The following is a 14,462-nucleotide window of genomic DNA, read 5'->3' as shown; positions in this document are numbered from 1 at the left end:
TGTGCATTGGATGCAATGTCAAAGGACACTGCAAGTCTGAGTGCCCTAACCTAAAAGAAGAGAACCCTAAGAAATCGAAAAGGAAGAAGGCACTAAAGACTACCTGAGATGAATCATTTTCGGAAGAGTCGGATGTGGAAGAACGAAAGCAAACAAGCTTCATGGTAGTTATGGCAAGAGAAAGCATAACCGAGTCTAAGTCCGAGTCCGAGTCCGAGTCCGAGATAGAATCAAGTCAAGGCATTGTGTTCGAGTCTTAGTCAAGCCACATATTCGTATCTAGTTCAGATGATCTAGATGAGGTAACCTCTCCTGTAGAAAATAAAATATTTAAAATTATAGCATGCCTAATTAGGAAGTTAGCTAAATTTGAGGATCAGATTGAATTGCTTCTGAAGGAAGTCAAAGACTTTAAGAACAAGTCAACTTGAATCCCTCAACTAACCATGTTCAAGATGGAAACTTAACTCAGGTTGCAAGACTGAAGGAAGAAAATTCCATCTTGAAAGGTCAAGTGGAGGGACTCAAGGGAACATTGGAAAAGTCCATCTTCACCTTGGGCTCCAATTATTTGAACATGATGCTTGGGTCCCAAAGAGCCATGTACAACAAATCTGGACACGAATACAAAGCCAAAACAACAAATAGATCCTACTTGTCATTACTTAATCAAAATGTTAAAAGTTGAGTCCAAGTATGGGTCCCCAAAGCATGTTTAGTTAATGAAATTGAACCAAATCAATATTGAATCTTCAAGAGTCATATTCATTACCTAGATAGACCATATCTATGTTATGATTTAGGAGGAGTCAATAGTAAAGCCATCTTTTCCTACTAGATAAAATTGTATGATTCCTTGATTTATTATTTTCATTATGCATGTCTAGTTTTTTTTTGCTTAACTTAGAATGATTAGATATAACAAAAAAGTGTTCCAATCTTGACAAAATAGTATCAAAACTAGATAAGCTAATAGTACTTAGGGAAGTTAAATAGAGTGCATGTTTAGGCTGGATAAGAATTATTTTACCTAGTGCACCGAGTTGTGTGATGATAACTGAAGCTAACTCATCTAATTCTAAACTAGTTAGACCAAAATTTCTCAATAAGGTTGTTAGAAGAATAATTTTCTGACCTAGTTTTGTCTAAGAAAGTGGTCGTTGCTCCGATAACCAAGAAGACCCTTGTGCTACGCCACAACTTAGAAGCAAAGTCTTAAAATGTGCATTTAACTAACTAATAGTTAAACTTGAATCTAATCCAAGATCAAACATCTTTCCTTAATATACATTAATCAAGAATCATCTCACACAACCATAAAGTTATCTTGTCTTGAAAACCTAGTAAGAGTGAGATGAATAAGGTTAAATTAATTCCACCAAACCAACACTTGAGTTATAACTCCTACTTCATGTGTAGGAACCTTAAAGTATGGACTAGTGGATATTAGATAATGGATGTTCCAGACACATGACTAAACCATTACTCGAATATGAATTCATCAACCCTAGATGCAAATTAGGAATGTGTTTGGTAGAATAGAATTGGCATACATGTTATCATATTTACTTATATTTTTACATGATATTATATTATTTACAAATTAATATGAATCAAAAGGGATATAAAAATACAATTTGTTTAGATGATTTATTATTTTTAAATAAATATGTTTGCAAACATAATTTTTTAGTCGATCGAACAGCAAACCTCGGTCGATTGGTTACACCTAAGCAAACATGGTCAAAAGTTTAAGAGTAAATTACCCTGATTTCATACCCTCGATCAACTGATAATCCTATCAGTCGATCGATAAGCCTCAAAAATTGAAAAAGAAAATTTACCTGTGACTACCCGAACCTTGATCAATCGATAGACCCTAATTAGTCGACTGATAGTTCTCAAAATTAGATAAAGTCGAATAGTCAACATGACATTTAAGGCATTTAAGGTATCAATCGACTGATCACCCTTATCGATTGTGTTGGTGCAGGGAGCACCGGATAATCGAACCTATATTTTGATCATTGTAAATGAGTCAAGTTAAGATTGTGTTGTGTACTGAAGAGCTAATCTAAGTGTTCATGTAGTACAGAAAAGTTCTAGTTAGAGGCTAGGCAAGACAAGACCTAGTTGGAGGCTAGACAAGAAGTCTTGGTCAGTGAGATTGGGCAATAAGTCTTGGTAGATCAAGGACATCAGGTTGGAAGTCTAGGCAGGTTAGTGGACTGAACGTCTAGTAGGTAGATGGGTCAGCGAGGATCAGACATCGAAAGGAAGTCCTGGGGGTTAGAGAATCGGATGTTGAGCAGGAAGTCCAAACAGGTCTAGAGGACCGGATGTTTGGCAAAAGGTAACTCTTTTAAGAGGAGTAAGTGAGGATGCACTCTCTTGATAGGAACAGTAGACGTTGGACTGACCTAGAGTGTCACTAGAAATTCAAAATCAAGACCAGACAGTTGTAAAACTGTCTAAACTTAATTTCCTATATTTTATTTGCATTATGCTAACTCTGTGATGCACAAAAGTGAAAAATCCAAAAACTTGGATTCTGGCCACCCGGACTGTCTAGGCACCCCTATCAAATCCGAGAGCTTGGGTATCATTGCTTCAGGGCAGTTAGGCGGAAGAGGTGGCAAGTCCTGAATGGTCGGGACTACTCAACTTCTAGGCACTTGGAAGGGATCAAGTGCTTGGAGAAGGATATGATGTAGCAGAGTCAAGGTTGATCCGACAATCACTACGTGAGCATTCTAGGCACCCAAAAGGGATCCAGGCGCCCGGAGATGCTAAGTTAGCAATTATAGCGGGTTGGATAGGCCATGTGGGGTACCCAAAAGGGGATCCAAGCACCCATATTTCTCAATAAAAGCAACCACGACCAGAGCCTTCAAAATACCATTCACGACCATTCTACAATCATTGTTCATGTGCTCTATGCTCTCGAGATGTTGTTGTGACGCCAAGATGCTACACCGACATCATGCTCAAGATCTCACCTATAGTTGAAAACAAGTAGCTTAATATTATTTCATCTTTGGGTGCTTCATTTTTTAGGAACGATAAACGTGTCACCTTTCCACTTCTTGTAAAAGATGAGACTTTTCCTCGTTGTGAGAAAGAGTCTTTTAGTAGATTGCCCATCAGAAACAGTTAAGGACTACGGGCCTTGCAGTAATAGACAGAGGTTGTGAACCAAGTAAAAATAAACTTGCATTATTTTGTAGTCATGTGCTTCTTATTTTCCACTATGTATTCAAGTTTTAGAAAACAAGTGAAAAAGCGAAGCATGCTATTCGCCCTCCCCCCTCTAGCGCTTTAAACAATCCTAAATTGGTATCAGAGCAGGGGTGCTTTGAACTGGTGAAACCACCATTTGAGCAAATTTTTTCTTTGTTTTCTTTGCTCATTGATCAAGTAGTCTGAATTAGTGCAATCACCTCTTCTGATAACTTGGTTAATTTTTTCAAGTTGCTCAAATTTGGTGCAAACACCACTCAAGTGGTTTTCGTTATTTGTGCCTTTTTGTTCCCGCACTACTAGTCTAAGACCAAGTCTTAGTATATTTTTTATTTTTTCTATGGAAGAGATACATTCAAATGGCCTATCAAGAAGGCTACAGTATAGCCCATCCACCCCTCTTCTCCTAGGAAGATTTCGGCTACTAGAAGGGTTAGATGGAGTACCACTTGAAAACATTGATGGAGAGATATGGATAATTATCCAAACATTGATGGAGTACCACCTGAAAATATTTATTTATATGATTATATTTGCATACGTGTATATCCTCATATAGGTTTTATGCATAAATTATAATAATATAGATTATTATGCTTTTGTTGCTTGTTTAGTGAAATAAAAATTTTAAAATGTGTATATAAAACCCCAACATGAATAAGTTACCTTTAAGGGAAAAGGTGAGCGAGAGAATGACAATTTGGACCCCATGTCAACTCATGCACAAGGAGGTTATAGCTACTTCATCAATGATCACTCACGATTTGGTTATGTGTATCTAATGAGATACAAGTCTAAAGCCTTTGAAAAATTCAAAGAATTTAGATATAAAGTAGAGAAATAACTTGGTAAAAATATTAAAATATTTCGATCGAATCGAAGTGGTGAATACTTAAGCCAAGAGTTTTAAGATTATATTAGGGACAATGGGATATTGTCTCAATGGGCTCTGTCTTATACGCCACAACATAATAGGTTGTCATAAAGGCAAAATCGAACCTTGTTGAATATAGTTAGGTTAATGATGAATCATACAAGTTTTTTCAAATCCTTTTGGAGTTATGCACTTGAGATAACTGTTTACTTACTAAACAGAATCTTGACTAAGGTAATCTCTATTACTCTATGCAATATGGAATGATAAGAAACCTCATTTATCTTATTTGAAGATATGAGGTAGTCCTGTTTATGTGAATATGACTGTATCAGACAAAATATATGCTAAGTCAGATAAGTGTCTATTTATTAGATTAAGAAATAATTTCTAATTCTAATTACATATATATTAGAAAATAATTCTAAATCTAAAAATTGAAACAATTTTAAAATTTAATTTTTCCTAATCATATTAGAAAATAAATTTTCAAAATTGGATTTGCTAACAAATTAGGAAACTTTTCCGAACATGGAAAATTTCTATATTGGAATAAGAAATGATTTCATTTTCTAAAATGTCCTAACATATCTAAAATATAATTTTAAGACACCTACGACACACTCAACAAAGATCTACAATCTATGTTGAAATATGTGGTAGCTTTGATACCAATATTAGGTTTCAATATATGTATTTTAAAATTTTATATTTCTCTAAATATGCAGCGGAAGCATAATAAATAACTTATTACTATTTATGCATAAAACTTACACGAGGATACACATACATGCAAATATAATAATAGATAACAAGCATAAACAATTTATATTTTTTGGATGACACAAAGCGAAAACGACATCAATAGCAACCTCGAGAAAGGTTGCCTCTACTCGTATCTATGTTGAGATCTCCTCAAGACAACTTATCTAAGTCACGTGTCATATCTCCATTTCGATACTAGCCGAAGGAGGGAGATAAATGATCTGAGAGAGGACCTATGGGCCAATTTCGTATCTGGTAGCTCAAAGCAACCCGGTGATACAAATCAGATTGAATGGAAGTGATCATACCTCCGTTCGAAGGTCGGACAGTTCGTTGTCAACATGGAGCAGCTAATCTAATGGTGTGGTAGTTTCGGCAACAACAATTACTCGCTGGAACAATAGCCAAGGGCAGAGGAAGAAGCACCTCTCGTTGGAAGTAACCTTTGCTTCTCCCTTCTTGCTTGGTGCGACAAGCTCCAATTCGGGGCCAGTGATGGGTCGGCTGCAGAAGGGGAGATTAGAGGTCGGACGCTGGTGGAAGGCCGATGGTTGGCCGCCGGTTCAGTGGCATAGAAGGCGGTGGCAGCTCCTTGGATGGAGGTGGGCAGCGGCAACCCTAACGGGATCAGGTGGGTGGCGGCTAGAAGAGGAGGAGAGGGGAATCTAAAACCTACCTTTAGTTTTATTATTCAGCTACGAATTCCCTTGTCTAGAGGTCTATTTATAGATCTCTAATGGGTTTGGTTTGCTATCCAAAAATCCACATCCGTTAACCCAAAGTCCAAACAGTTAGCCTTAAGTTTGATTCACAACCAAACAATGTTGGTTCAAAACTAAACCACTTTTTAATTAAAACCAAACCAGCTTAGTTTATAGTTAAAATAAAGAGGACCCACTTTATCTTCAAAAGATGTGGCTCATCCATACTTCCGTTCTGATAAAATATCTTCCATATTTACCCTTTTTTCTAGTCCAACCAGACTCAATCTCTCTCGATCTGAGAATCTAATTCTCAAACTCATTTTATGTCTCTTGGAGAAACTCGTAATATATGTGACTTTATAGATTCCCGATTTATGTAGGTCATCCATAATTAACCATTAATTAGGGATCATATAGGGATCTTTTGTAAAAAATAATAAATAAATGCAGCGAAACAAAACCGATCCCTATAGAGATCCATGCGAATGTAGTATACATGTTTGATCAAGTTGTCACATTTGTTGCGTGAACGGAATAATCCCAACAACAACTTGATTCGGTAGATCTCAGCATGATCAAAATGGCCACGTCTTTAAGGTAACCACACGAACACGTCTTTCATTCGTCGCACAAACTTAGCCTTTAGAGAAGAACCACCTTCCTTGTGCTAGCAACTTGGATGATTTGGCTAAGAGGAGAATAAGAGGAGACTAGAAGTGATCATCCATCAAATGCATAAAATTAGCCTTTTGTACTTATCCAATGAATACAAAGGGTAATCCAATGAATACAAAAGGTAATCCAATGAATACAAAGGATCATCTAATGAATACAAAGAGTCATCCAATAAATACAAAAAGATTTTACCTTTTGATCTCCTTTTCATCAATACTCCATTAATCTTTATTAATAGACATTAGTCTTCTTTAGTAGTCGAGTCTAATCCAATGAGTCTAATTTAAATTAAACTCAATTCAATAATCCAATAGTTGGATTCATTTGAGTCTAACTCAATGAGTCTAACTCGGATTAGACTTAACCCTATAATCTTAGGGTCCATCATATTTTAATCAAAACTAAAATATATTCGTCTCCAAATAAATATGTTCTTTGTGTATGACCCAATAGGTTTTCATAACGTTGATCATGTATCTAAAATAATTTATTACATAAGTAATGAATGACATCTAACAATGCATCATTGCTACTCAAGTGATGAGAATATCGAAATCCGACCTAACATTTCTGTGTCTATTATATTGTCTAATTTGATCCTTCTATTCACGATATTTAGATATAAATCGTATCATCCTTTTATCCATCTTTATTTTTTTTTAATTTTTAAATAGATTTATTTAATCAAATAAATTTAAATATTACTTAATCAAATAAGCTAAGTATTTCTTTGGCATATGCAAATAAACTCCACTATTTCTTGTCCTCGATATCTTTGTGTGTTTTTTTTAATCTCTTCCTGTTGAAATGAATGGATGCAATTGCCGACCTTCTCAATAAAATAAAATAAAATAAAATAAAATCAAGAGGGAGTCGGCTCACTGCGAGCTTGTGATTTAATTAAGATGGATATCACTTTTGATGAGCTGGTTTTCCTATGCCATGCCTTAAAATATTAATTCTTGTATAAACTTCTCTTTAATGATCAAGCTGCAATGTTTTTTTAAAAAATCGGCACTGATTCCTCTTTATTTTAAAAAATAATAGAAAATTTCACCAAAAAATAATAGTAATAATAATAATAATAATTTTTGGTAAAATAATTCAAAGCAAGAAAAGCTCAATTGAGAGTAATACATCATTCTTTGCAAACAATTCAAGAGCAAGAGAAGCTCAACTAAATTGGAAACACTAAAATAATAAAAATAAAAAAAATTCAAAAGCAAGAGAAGCTCAACTGGGAGGCTCAGAATAGATTCAATGGTCGTCAAGGCAGAACAAAATTAACTTAAAGAAGTTGCTGCCATTTACGATCGGCGAGTGAATTCTTTATCCTCATCGCCCCCCAAAAAAAATCTAAATTAATTATCTAAAATAAAATCCTCACAAAATACATAGAAAACAGCAACATGAAAATGAACTTCTGTGACTGAAACCAGATTTTGATAATGAACATAAGAACTTCCCCAGGAAGCGAGGACAAGAAGCTCTTCGCTGTCACCGTTTGAAAGGATGATCGATGGAGGAGCTTTCTCATTGGCTGTATTTATAGCTGATAAATAATAATATGAAATTGAAAGTGTGGTCATGCTTTGCCTTGCCCGCCAAGAAACTCACCTAATCTATTTCTTTAATGGAAACCACACAAAAATAGTATTTTAACAGTGAGTTTTGATAGAGACTATTCCCTTTTGAGCAAAAAAAAGTTGAAGTATTTTAATTCCAATAGTCAAGTCAATTAAAAATTCTTATGCTTTTTCTTTCTTTTTAACGAAAGATAAATATATATATATTATCAAAGTAACATGTATAAACATACAAAATATCTCACCAATGACTATCTCACGTCATATCTGATGAAATATCATATCTGAGTAAGTATTAATGGTGTATCATATACGTGCTCACATGCATACCAACACTATTCATATGTCTATCACACTGTGTATATGTCTCATATACTATCTCTCTCGTAGGCTAAAAGGACGTCGTTGCATCATGTCTGCTGTCAATAGTCTTCGCTGGATCAAGCGCCATCAAAATGAAGCGACACGCCATGGACGGAGTGCTAGAGAAGCCATCAGTCATATTAAGTTGTGTTTCGTTCTCTGCAGGCATATTAAGTTGTGTTTTTACAAAGTTCAAAATTAAGGTCGTATGATAAAAAAAAGTTTCTTTTATTTATTTTATATGATCTGATTTCGAAAAAAAACTTCTGTGAATGTTATGAACATCTCATATTTAACTTTTGTAAACTAAATTAATTTATTTTTAATACATTGTAAAAACTATGGTAATTTTCTAAACTGTCTAACTGTTATGTAATTTACTCAAATCGCGTAGGTAGTTTTGAGATTTTTCAAATCGTATAGTCTCGCGTGGGATCATTTTCCATTTTATCCTTCTCAAAAATTCGAATGCCTAGTCGCGTGATCGTCCGAAGCAGGGATAGCTTAAATGACAATCTGAGGTATTTCACCGAAGCACTCGTGCATTTTGTCATAAAAAAATTCTGACACTGCCTCACTCCCGCTTCATTGGCGAAATCGAAAACCCTAGTTCTCATCGAGGAAATCGACCTAAATCCTTATTTTTACTTCATTGACCCTCCTCCATTTAGTATTTATTAACGCTTTCACTAGCTTATTTTATGCATCATCGACGAAATCGAGAGCGCGCGGTATCTCTCAGCACTTTATCGACGGTCGCGTGATCTCCCTCTAATACAAGACTTCCATCCCTTCAGCTGGTGTTTGTTCTCTGGAAGAATCAAGTCCGAGTGCGAGTTGACCCTAAGGCTATAAAATCATTAATATTCAAAATGTTGAAGAATGCATCGGTGAAATTATTTTAATTATATATTTTTAAAAATTTAAGCAAAATATGTATAGTTAGTTTAACTTATTTTCATAAAAGTTATGCAATTGAATTGGCTTAAGCAGTATCATATATGTAGGTCATCTAGCTTAGTTAAAAAAATATATTATCTCAGTATCATCATCAACTAGGAATAATGTTTACAAATGGTTTGATCTGTATAATCAATTACAAGGACTACTGATTATCATATTTAGTTTGTATTTAAGTTTGTTAATTATGTCTAGATGAATTGACTAAAAAGTATAATTTATTTTAACTTTTGTGTCATACTAATTATCATTGAAGAATTGCCTAATAGAGTAGTGCTAATCTTCTAAATAATTTAACTTAGTTTGACGAAAACCATGTCATTTGATTGATTATTTACCAATCTCGAATGTTTTATTTGTATATTGTAAGAAATACAAACATCTACATCAACAGCTGCAAAAATGCTAAAGAATGATGTAGGATCGAAATACGCGCTAGAGGGGGGGTGAATAGCGCGTTCGGCGTTCTTAAAATTAGTTCGTTCTGTAAATACACTAGCAACGGAAATTAGAAAATTAAATAAAGGGGACACGCGGGATTTTTTACTTGGTTCCCAACCCCCCCAGGGTCAGTACGTCCAAGGCCTATGCACGGCAACGTCCGTCCACTATGGTCTCCTTTCTAAACCTTGTTCGGAGGCGGAGAAACCCGTCTTACAGTCAATGGAACAATAAACAAATAGAATGCAGTAATTAAAAGAAATAACCAAATTGTGCGGCCGGATCTGAGAGGTCCTGAGCGACAAACGCTCCTCCTGGATATTCCCCGGTGGCAGTTATTTGGTCCCGTTCGCGTTTGGCGGTAGCACTTATGAGATTGGAGGCTAATGACTTGAATACCTTGCTTCTACACGTTCACGGCCTTATATACTGCTCCTGAGTTGACTCAGATGCCAATCTGGGTCGACTCCAGCTTGCGTGGCAGATAAAACTTCATTCTGATCGTTATCTGCTGTCCGAGTCGACTCAAATGCCCTTCTGAGACGACTCCAGCCTCTTGAGTCGACTCCAGCCCGAATCTGAGTTGACTCCAGAAACCTTTTTTGTAGATCTCTGAAAGGGCTTCGCAACGCATCTGACCGTGCCTCGTTTTGAGTCCTGAGTCAAAAGTTATGACCTGTTGAAGTTGACCCTGCATTATGGTTCCTGCAAAAATAAGTATTAAAACAACCAAGCCAACCTAGCTTTACCTTATGGGTCTAACTTCGGATTTCTACCAAAATCCTGGGTTAGTCTAACCCACTTCATTCTAGAGAATTTATGCCAACCAAGTCCTCCAGATTTGTTGGACTTGTGCTCGGCTTTGTCTTTGCCCCCCAAGATTTGTACTGCAACTTCTGAGTCGACTCAAATGCCCTTCTGAGTCGACTCCAGCCTCTTGAGTCAACTCCAGCCAAAATCTGAGTTGACTCCAGAAACCTTTTTTGTAGATCTCTGAAAGGGCTTCGCAACGCATCTGACCGTGCCTCGTTTTGAGTTCCGAGTCAAAAGTTATGACCCATTGAAGTTGACCCTGCATTATGGTTCCTGCAAAACAAGTATTAAAACAACCAAGCCAACCTAGCTTTACCTTGTGGGTCTAACTTCGGATTTCTACCAAAATCCTGGGTTAATTTAACCTACTCCATTTTAGAGAATTTATGCCAACTAAGTCCTCCAGATTTGTTAGACTTGTGCTCGGCTCTGTCTTTGCCCCCCAAGATTTGTACTGCAACTGACTTACAGTCCAGTTTTCTACTGCAACTTGGTCACCCAGACCAAGTCCAGCTCTCTACTGCAACTTGGTCACCTAGACCAAGTCCAGATCTTACCTGGTGCACTTTGACTCTGCCAAGGCGACGAAATTTGCGACGAATTTTTAAAAAAAAATTCGTCGCAAAACGTTTTGCAACGAACTTTGCGACGAATCCTAGTTCGTTGGTATAAACTCGTCACAAATTTTTGCGATGAAAATTTTATATTTCGTCGCAAATTTTAGCGACGAAAAGCTATTTTCGTCGCCAAATTCGTTGCAAATCTGCGACGAATTTATGTTCGTCACAGATTTGCAACGAATCAAATTCGTCGCAAATCTGCAACGAATTTTATTCGTCAAATTTGCGACGAATATGAAATTTGCGACGAATATGATTCGTCGCAAATTGTGACGAAAATGAAATTCGTTGCAAATCTGCGATGAATTTTGCAACGAAAATGGTTTTCGTTGCAAAATATCACTACGATAGATTTGCGACGAATTTATTTTCGTCGCAGAATTCGTCGCAAATCTGCAACGAATTCCATTTTCATCGTAAAATTTGTCGCAAAATTTAAAAAATAATTCCTATTCTACTTATTTATTGATTATTCCGTATATACATAAAATATCGATCCAACCGGATCGATTCACAAATTATATAGAATCTATCGTCGCAAATATTAACATCCACATCCACAATATAATACACAATCAATAACAAAATTCATTTCAATATCAACATCCATATAACATTAATAACAAAGATCCAAATGATACAATCCATACAAAGATCCAAATGCTACAATACATTCAAAGATCAACAATAGACATGTGTACATGTTTATAAGTCCAAACCAACATCATATCAACGTGTGTACATCAACAAGCTGGATGATGACTTCTTTACTCTGGTACAATGTCAGATTTTGTTCTCCAGAGACTGCTGCTAAGTGAGGTCTCTACTTGAGAATTGTGGACCCATTCATCGATCGCCACGCAAGCATCCCCAACGGCACTGAGACAAAATAAGAATAAGAATAATTACCAAAGTGAAGCACTCAAAGATTTACCAGAACAGGTTGTACAAACACCGTCATACCACATGCAAGTTTTAAGCAAGTCACTGAATTGTATTTCGACAACAAAATGTCAAAAAGTGAAGCACCAGCTATCTACAAACATTTAAAAGAGGCTATTAATCACAGAGAACTGAGGTAGTTGTTAAATGAACTGTCAGGTGCTAAAGTTGCAACAGAAATCAAACATGAGCAGGAGAATTACCAAGTTGCCATAGCATTGAAATCATTCCTTTAAGCTGACAAATGTGAGAAACATCTACATATTTCCTCTCGAGGATCTCACTAGATGAAACCGTATGCTAATCATATTTAGCTCATAGAAATTGGGTCCATGTAGTCTTTTGATTCAATCTACTTAATGAAATACTTCAAAAACAATTCAGAAACCATAACTAAACCATTGAACATGGTATTGGCCTTCAAACATAGTGTTATTCCTAAGCTGTATTTATTCTGAGAACTTAGAAATGATATTTGTTTCTAGATAAGGAACTCTCAAACTTCGTCCTAATTCTTCCAGGACTACCTCAATGGAGCATTTCATGTAGTTAGTTGCTCTCTTTATGTTCTTGTGGCGACCTATGATGTTTTGTTCTGTTATTATAGTCACAGAGAAATACAGAGCATTGTTGGTTGACAAACAATATAATGACATGAGTTGGTTGTAATTAACTGTAAGCTAAGAGATGTCCGTAGACTTTTATCTCTGGTGAAATTGAGTGTGTAACATACTAGGTGAAGAATTAGGAAGTTTCCAAATACCAATCCTTTCATCATTCTATTATGCAGGGATTACAATGTCCAAATATGAACAAGCTACCCATTGGTTGTAATAGAAGTTCACATACCTCTTCAGCATCGTTATCAGTAGTCGCCATTGCTTCTGCACAAATAAAATGGGCATCATGTCAACCTTCTCAGGTTCTCATAATAAAGAACCAAGCCATAAGCTCACAGGAAGTCATGAACTCCTAGAAATTCCATTTCTTCTCTATTGATATGTGAATTTAGAAAGAAAAATGTTCAAAATCTTCACTTAACAACTGCATGCCCTTGGTATCAGAAAAACTAAATAAAACAGATAAATTACGGCAAACTGAGATAATTGTAAAGTCTACTCAAAATTTTAGTTTACTTCAGCCCATCATATTTGCGCATGGTTAATTGCTAATCAAATCAATAGTTTGAACTAATAAACTAGTTGGCTAGGTAAGGCTTCGATCCTCCTTTCTTGAGTCCTACGCTTACAAAACCCTAAAATCTAAACCCGTTTGGAAATGCACAACCGCTGCAAGAATCCCTTCAGCAAGCGATCAAATTTTGAAAAGAAGGATTTTTCTGGAAAAGAGAAGGAAAAACCCCCTAAAAACTCTTGAGATTAGTGAGAGCTGAGAGGACCTGCGATCAGATCTTCCATCGACGAAGCGGCGGGAGGAGGAGATGGTCCGTTACTTGGAGGTGGCGGCGGCGCCTAGGTTGACATACCTAGGTTGGAAGCTAGCTTCGTTGAAGAAATCCGGTCGAAGATGGAGTTTTCCGGCGGAGAGAAGCGGAGGAGCGAACGTTCAGCGCGAGAGAGAATGAGAGAAAGAAAAGGAATCGGGATCTAGGGCTTTTAATGTAATTTAGCGACGAATCTGGGATTCGTTGCAGATTTGGCGACGAATACAAGATTCGTTGCAGATTTGGCGACGAAAATCAAATTCGTTGCAGATTTTGCGACGAATCAAGGAATTCGTCGCAAAATACTTTCCCTTTGGCGCCAAGAGACTATTCTATTTTTTGTTAAAAATATTTTTATTTAGCGACAGAAAATAAAATTCTGTCGCTAATTAGCGACGGGATTTTAATTCCGTCTCTAATTTAGCGACAGAAAAATAAAATTCCATCGCTAATTTAGGAACGAATCAGGAATTCGTTGCAGATTTGGCGACGAAAATCAAATTCGTTGCAGAATTTGCGACGAATCAGGAATTCGTTGCAGAATTTGCGACGAATCAAGGAATTCGTCGCAAAATACTTCCCCTTTGCAGAATTTGCGACGAATCAAGGATTTCGTCGCAAAATACTTTCCCTTTGGCGCTAAGAGACTATTCTATTTTTTGGCGACAAAAATCAAATTCGTTAGAATTTGCGACGAATTAGATTCGTCGCTGATTTGGCGACGAAAATCAAATTCGTTGCAGAATTTGCGACGAATCAAGGAATTCGTTGCAGAATTTGCGACGAATCAGGAATTCGTTGCAGAATTTGCGACGAATCAAGGAATTCATCGCAAAATACTTCCCCTTTGGCGCTAAGAGACTATTCTATTTTTTGTTAAAAATATTTTTATTTAGCGACAGAAAAATAAAATTCCGTCGCTAATTAGCGACGGGATTTTAATTCCGTCTCTAATTTAGCGACGGAAAAATAAAATTCCATCGCTAATTTAGGAACGAATCAGGAATTCGTTGCAGATTTGGCGACGAATCCTAG

The 14,462-nt window shown here is 36.3% G+C and overlaps 1 long non-coding RNA gene across 1 annotated transcript; it reads right to left on the bottom strand.

The window, feature by feature from the left end:
* Positions 1-11,606: 11,606 nt before the first annotated feature.
* Positions 11,607-13,553, bottom strand: LOC141830789 (uncharacterized). Its single transcript, XR_012601990.1, has 4 exons — positions 13,383-13,553; positions 12,833-12,867; positions 12,005-12,077; positions 11,607-11,920 (listed from the first exon to the last, which is right to left on the bottom strand). It is a non-coding gene; the product is annotated as an uncharacterized LOC141830789 (long non-coding RNA).
* Between the last annotated feature and the right edge of the window lie 909 nt (positions 13,554-14,462).

The sequence above is a fragment of the Curcuma longa genome, chromosome 1, assembly GCF_044706935.1.
Source record: "Curcuma longa cultivar G26 ecotype Majalengka, Jawa Barat chromosome 1, ITB_CL_G26_1.1, whole genome shotgun sequence".
Lineage (NCBI taxonomy): Eukaryota > Viridiplantae > Streptophyta > Magnoliopsida > Zingiberales > Zingiberaceae > Curcuma > Curcuma longa.
The sequence above is the reverse complement of the archived record's forward strand: the minus strand, read 5'-3'. Positions and strand labels throughout refer to the sequence as shown.